Source organism: Pavona decussata, unplaced genomic scaffold, assembly GCF_977016875.1.
Source record: "Pavona decussata unplaced genomic scaffold, jaPavDecu1.1 SCAFFOLD_321, whole genome shotgun sequence".
Classification (NCBI taxonomy): Eukaryota; Metazoa; Cnidaria; class Anthozoa; order Scleractinia; family Agariciidae; genus Pavona; species Pavona decussata.
This window is the reverse complement of record NW_028145711.1, coordinates 1910154-1917500: the sequence shown is the minus strand read 5'-3', so window position 1 is coordinate 1917500 and position 7347 is coordinate 1910154.

Here is a 7347-nt window from a genome sequence, read left to right as displayed (position 1 = left end):
TTCAATTTCTCATTGTCGCGCAATTCGTATGTTAAAGTTGTCGACAAGTGTAACGTTAGATTGGAAACTTAATTCTAGTAATATTGTACTTCAAAAATACCAGTCGTATCTTACCTGGTGATTGACTCGGTGTCGGGGATGCTGCTTTGTTTGTGGTTGGTGGGTTTGTCGACGGAGTAACATTGGCTGTTAAGAATCAAATTAAAAACGAAATAAGTAGATACATCTTGTAAAGAAGTTTATTAATTTAAGCCCCATTTACACTACAGGAAATTTTTGGCACGGCTCGAGTAAAAATGGTACACGTACCAAAAACTATAGCACTGATGTCCTGTTTACACGTCTTTTTTTCTGCCGTGCTAAGCGGCGTGAGAAAATGTTTTGGTACGGGTAAAAGGCTCAACATCTTGGGTAGCGTACGCGATTGTTCCTTAGGGCGCATGCGGCCAATGGCTTCTTTCATTCAAACATGGCGGGTGAGAAGTATTTGGAGTGTCTACTTCTAAAAAGGCTACACATCTTGTCGCACGGATGTCGAAAATTAGTCTCTTCCTGTTCTTCTTTCCAGAATAATACTAAATAGAAAAGGCGTGAAGATACAAATATGTTCATTGTCATAGCAGCAATGCTGGCTTGTAACTGTCCTATCGAGCAACGATTTTGGATGTTAACACGTAATGGTCACTGATTTGAGTTGCTAGAAACAGTATTCAGGGACAAGGAGTGTATTCCTTTACTTCATTTCCTTTCTTAGAGTGACCGTGAGATTTTGTTGGTGACTTGCTTGTTGCAGGGCGCGCCGATTCCGCCATGTTGAATGGAATTACTACACATGCTCCAACAGATGGTGCTGACCACAGTTACGAAGGCTCGTCAGGAAAAAATTGGTTTGGCACGGTCAATCGTTTACACTACACATTTCGTCCGAGCCGGGTCGAGTTTTTGGGAACGCGTACCAATTTCACCCGTGCTCGGACTACCTTTTCAGAAGGGCCGAGCACGGGTGAAATTTTGGGTCGGCAGGAATAAAATTTGGTACGGCAAAATCATTTACACTACAGAATTTACCCGAGCCGAGCCTTTTTTTTGGGTACGCGTGCCATTTTTATCCGAGCCGTGCCAAAAATTTTCTGTAGTGTAAATGGGGCTTTAGTGCACTTACAAAATTATCCACGATGCTTGTCAGAAAACCGCCTGGGATTTATTTGCAGCTCGACGGGAATTTTGACTGTGCTAGTTTTTGACAAGTACAAACGAGTGTTTTATAATTCTCAGTATCACGAACAATCAGGGGTGATCAGTCAAACATTGGCTAGGTTGTTTTCTGTACACGTATCTAAAGGTCTAAGAGGGCCTCTCAATAACTGGCACATTTTTATTATATTTTCAAGTAGTTCCAATTATTTTCAAAGGAGAATGCTTACTTTCTGAGAAATTGTTGAAGTTCTCCAAACATTTGTGAGCTTAAGATCGATTAGAAGCCACTGTTCGCGAAATGAGCCCACGCTCATCCCCTACGACACAGTTGGACGCGTTACTTTTGCATTGCTAATTTCAACCAATGAGAAACGGGCCTGCCTGAATCGAGCAGACAACATGAATTAGCTTTGAGAGAGTTGTGGTGGATGAAGTTGATAGTATGCGATTGTGTTATTGACAAGTTTAAAATTTAAGATCTCAAAGCTGCGCATGAAGCAAAAATTGTCTTTAGGTAGTTACAAAATTCGAATCGCGCAGCCAAAATGCCAGCTGACGTCACATTGGTGCCAAGAATTGCAATTCATCATTGCGGAATAGAAGAAAGGTAAGCGATAGCGAGGGCGATATTGCATTGCTGGCGCCCGTAACAAAGAGAGTTGCCAGAATCGATCGTTCACAGAATCGCTAGACATGCTTTTCTCTTTCCACAATCCTTTTCGGCGGCAAGAACGGAATGAAAGTAAACAAACTTTTGGCACCAACGTGACGTCACAACTTGGAATTTAGCATAAACCTCGACCCAGTCAACTGACCATTTTTGAAAGCAAAATAGCCCAACTTTGAGCGTTTGTAAAATCTACAAGTTTTACCCCAGTACTCTAAAACTTCGCAATCGTATATGCTAATGTGCAAATTTTATAACTACACAAAAACAATTTTCGCTTCATAGGCACTTTAAGCTACATTAATGGAGAACCTGTTTTTCACCGAAATGGTATTTTTTAAACTGGTACATGGCTGGCTAAAATATTCAATTACTTATCGTCGCGAAGTTTTTATGTGGACGTTGTCGAAAAATGTAACGTTACATTTTGAAAACCTAAATCTAGTATTATATACTTCAAAAAATACAAGTCATATATTACCTGTTGTTGTTAAGAATTAAAAACGAACATAAGTAGAGACATCTTGTAAACCAGTTTTTCTAGATGTGCAATGACAAAGGTATCCACGATGCCTGTCAGAAAACCGCCTGGTATTTAATTGTGGATCGACGGGAATTTTGACTGTGGTAGTTTTTGACAAGTGCAAACGAATGTTTTATAATTCTCGGTATCACGAACAATCAGCGAGGATCAGTCAAACATTGGCTAGTTATTTTTTTCTACATGTATGTAAAGGTCATAGAGGGCCTCTCAAAAATCAGCACATTTTAATTATAAATTCAAGTAGTTCCATTTATTTTCAAAGGAGAACGCCCAATTTCTGAGAATCCGTTGAAGTTCTCTATTCATTTGTGAGCTTAAAATCGATTGCCACCCGCTGTTCGCGAAATGAGCCCACGCTCATCTCCGGAGAGGCAGTTGGACGCTTGACATTGGCATTTTAACGTGTCCGCCTGAATCGACCAGGCAACATAAATTACATAAATTAACTTTGAAAGAGTTATGGTGGATGAAGTGGATAGTATGCGATCGTGTTATTGACAAGTTTATGATTCAAAATCTCAAAGCTGTGCAACGTGAATCGTTGAAAAAGTTGGTTCACATGCAAGATGTATTCGTTATTCAACCGAATAGATTGGGAAAGTCTCTAATTTTTAAGTTGTGCAAATGGTTTTTGATGTCGTGAAACGGTCGAACTTTCAACCATATATAGCTGTCGTCATGTCGCTCTTGTTACGAGGTTCACACCTCCATTTATAAACAGTTGGTTTATTTAAGTCACGCGTATTTATGTCACGCGCGTTCCTATTATGTAATTTTTGTTAATGCCCATATATAGGCATGTAGCCAGCACATGTTCGGGGATAAAAATATAGAACAGCCCTGGGAATATGTAGTTGTGAAAGAGAAAAGACTTTCGCCACTATCGTTGCGGATTTTCCTTCGCTCTGCTCTCTCCATTGGATGTTCCCTCCATTGGGTGTTCCTCGACCTAAAGACTATCTGGACACTTAAACCAGGCAGATAAGCATTCGAACATTTATATATTTTTGATCGTACTGACTTATAGTTTATGTTAAACGCACGCTGTGTTATATCAAATAAAGTACGTGTTCTTTTTCACGAATGTCGTCTGATTCACCGTTTGTTGCAGACGTTCGCTTTGACGCTTTACATTTGCGTCTGTAACACTCTTAATATCGCTGACACAGGATAAAGTAGACTTTTTTTGAAATCTACAGAGGTCACCGCCGAAAAGTCCGAGCCGATAAACAAAATTAGCAAATACCACAGCGCAAGCGTACACAATGGAATAGAGAAGCTAATCGAAACGGCTCAGAATAATAAAAAAAAATCTTATTGCACTGCAAAAAAAAAAAAAAAAAAAAAAGCTTTGATACATGCTTGTAAAACCAAAATGTAAACGTCTTAATCAAGACAATGGACACAGCGTGAGTTGCGTAGGTCTGTCCACTCCATTTTTACATGTTATATACTCCTGTTCCGAATAATTAGTTGTTAATTTTAAACTCTTAATCGGCATCTTTGGTCTCGCGTTTGTCAAATGAGGAGCGACCGTTGTTTGCACAACATTGCGCGTGAAATATCAGAATCACACGGGACGCCACGTTTAAGCAGGTTTGCCGAATCGAAACTACTCTTCATCTCATTCTCCACTACTCCCACCTCCTCTGGGCATTTTTCAAGCAGATTGATGTTTTTGTGGCAGCGGTCGATCATTGCACAGGAATCGTTCGACGTCGACGCTATTAAGCTGGAAAGCCAAAGGATTGACTACTCTTTTGGCGACATCTTTAACTTGCCTTTGAAACTAGCTCTCTTTCGACGATTACTTAATTTGCTATGTACCACAAAGCAGTCACCCGGAGAGGGTAGAACCCGTAGTCTTAATAGGCGTTTCATCACCTGTAGGGCTAAAAGAAACTATCTCATCGCAAATAATACAAAAAATGCAAGTCATATATTACCTGTTGCTGGACTCGAAGTCAGGGACGCTGATCTGTTCGTGGTTGGTGGGTTTGTCCACGGAGTCAAAGTAGCTGTTAAGAATCAATTTAGAAAGACAATGAATAGGGACATCTTGTAAACCAGTTTGTCAAGGTTGTGCACTTCCAAACTTATCTATGATACCTGTCAGAAAACCGCCTCTATTTAATTGTGAATCAACGGCAATTTTCTGAGAATCTTTGGAAGACTTCCATGCATTTGTGACCCGCTGGAGCGACGGAAATTGAGGCTACATTTTTTAAGAAATATATTGATTTAAATATATGAAACATATATTAGAACTGCGGCTGGAAGATTAAATAGAAGAAAGATCCTCGCAGTTTTATACACATCCAAAGCAGTTGCAACAATAAATATCTCTTTAATATATTCATATTAATTTATTCACGTTTCACTAGTATATTACGAAGTCACAATTTGATCAGCTCCCAGTTCGCTTGATAGCTCAGTTTGCAGAGCACCACACCAGCATCGCAGAAGACATGGGTTCGAATCCTGTTCAAGCCTGATCTTTTTTCAGGCTTTCTTTTCGCAACTACATAGGTTGCTTAAATAACTGCAAGGATCTTTCTTCTATTTAAATAATACCGTAAGTTACATTGAGTAATATTACTGCTAACATTTACGTCAGTAAGGTTGTGTAATATTGTAAGTAGGCTTATTGTAAGAAAACTAGTCTAAGTCTTTTAGTGTAGTTTTGTTTCACATTGTATTGCACATCTCAAAGAAAAAAAGTATAAAAAAAGTGTCGGCCTAGCTCTTAAACGCGTCTCCATCGCTTTTTAGGACCGACTTCCGTTTCGGCTAGATATTCAGGCACGCACTGTCTACCGTCTTGACCATGTAGAAAATGGTGTTAGTGCTAACGGAACATAATCTTCAGAATGCGCTGACTGATAAGTTAAAGGTCGCAAGTTCATCAGGTCTTCTGCACCAGTGAAGGCTGTTATCAGATCTTCGTTAGTTACAGCAGCTTTCCCCAAAATCTCATATAAAGCTCGTTTGGACGCTTTTATATAGACCCGTGAATGAATCGTTTTCCAGTGCAATTGCCATTTCCAAATGTAAAGCTCTGGTGGTTGTACATGTAAAAAGACATAGTTGTATCTTAGCTATTCGTTGTCCTCTGCTCTGGACTGTTATGAAAGGCCCTTCAAATCTACAGGCATTCGAGCGAACGCATGCATGCCTAATTCTTGGAAGAGGCGCCGTGATTTGTTGCAACGGCTTGGCTTTTCTCTTACGGTATTCATATCACTCAGCTTCACAATCTCGGATTTCTTCTCGTCTGTGTATTAGCCAAAAACGAGAGGACAACATTACCAATTTTTGGTTAGTTCCGAAGTGTGGTTCCCTTTTCCTATGATAATTTTCCATGATCAGCGTGGTTACTCAGTTCTTTCTCGGTAAGATGATAGGGTACTTAACGTCACGTGGAAAATACTCAGCATTTCCTAGACGACCACAAGATCTCATCAATCCAGTTTCATCAATTCTTGGTTTCAGGGCGAGTAACTTGCTACCACCTGAAAGGGGTTTTTATCATTTGTCAATTATGGCTACTCTTCTCGAAATGATTCTGCTTGTGCCGACTTCATTGCTTGAATGTGCGCGCTCTCGATGTCGTTGGTAGTCAGCCCACTTGTAATGCGTTTCTCTTGAGGTATCTCAGACGATTGTTTTTGAAGCGATTAACCCAGGCTAGTGTTCTGATGAGTCTAATCCAGGTAGAAAAGCGTCTCGTTTGAAGCCGCTACGTAGCATTTTTTTGGATAGCTAACATCGCCGTCCCTCTAATGCTGCTGTCAGCTTGTAGGGGTGCTTGTTTCCTGACCTCTTTTGTTGCTTTTTTATGATTCGATTTACTGAGCATTCAGATTTTTTTCTTCTCCAAATACAAAGGTCCCTCCCACCAGGTGTCCCTACTAGCTAAATCCTCTACTGATAAACCTCTCGTTAGATGATCAGCTGAGTTCTTGTCAGTGTTTCTCCAATTCTGTTTACAACAAAAGGCTTAAACGTCCTGCTTCGGCGATGTATTTACCATAACACGTTCATGCTATCCGACCAAAATTTGATTTCGTGAGTTGCAATCTTTGATGCTTTCGATACCGATACACTTAGTCTTAATCCTAGAATTGCGCCCATCTGCTCTAAACAAAGTATACTTATGGCTGTAAGGGGTGCAACTCCTAACTTAGAAACCACTAGGTTGACCGAAACAGTTCCATCACTGTGCTCATATCTTTAATACACTAAAGTTTCATACTCATTCGATAAGTCGCGATCTTAAAGTTCTCTAAATTCTCTGATTCATTGAACCACCGCCTAGACTTCTTTTACTATTCCATCTGAAATGACTCTTCGTTAGTCAATGCCCGTGCACCAGATTTCAAGGAAAAAAAAAAAAAAAAAAAAAAAAAAAAAAAAAAAAAAAAAACCTTTACTCGAATGGTGTATGGCGTCATAAATCCCAGAGGGTCGAAAAGTGAGGTTATTCTTCTCAGAAAACTGCGCTTTACTAGGTCTAACATCTGTGCACATGTTTTCCTTCTCTACCCATAGTATTCTAAGCGTCTTCACAAATGGGCTGCTCCACATTATCTAGATCCATTTTTAATGCTCTATCCTCTGCTAGGATCTCCTTCAACATTTCTTCTGAATTGGACGGCAATTTACGTGCGTGCAGGCCAGCCATCTCCCACAGCGTCGAAAGGTTTCTGTTCTAGTGTATCGCTGTCTTATCGTCTGGAACTGAATCAATGCTATCGTCTAAATAGGCTCACGCTAGTACTTTCAACGAAGCCAGTGGAAATTTTTCTCGCAAGTTTTTGTACGACGTGCTGCGACTGAAACGGCGACACAACCATTCCGAATACTACTAAATTCAGTTCATATTCATCTGATGCCTTAGTTTGGTCAAGCGCTCACCATGAAAGTCCATTAGACTGGC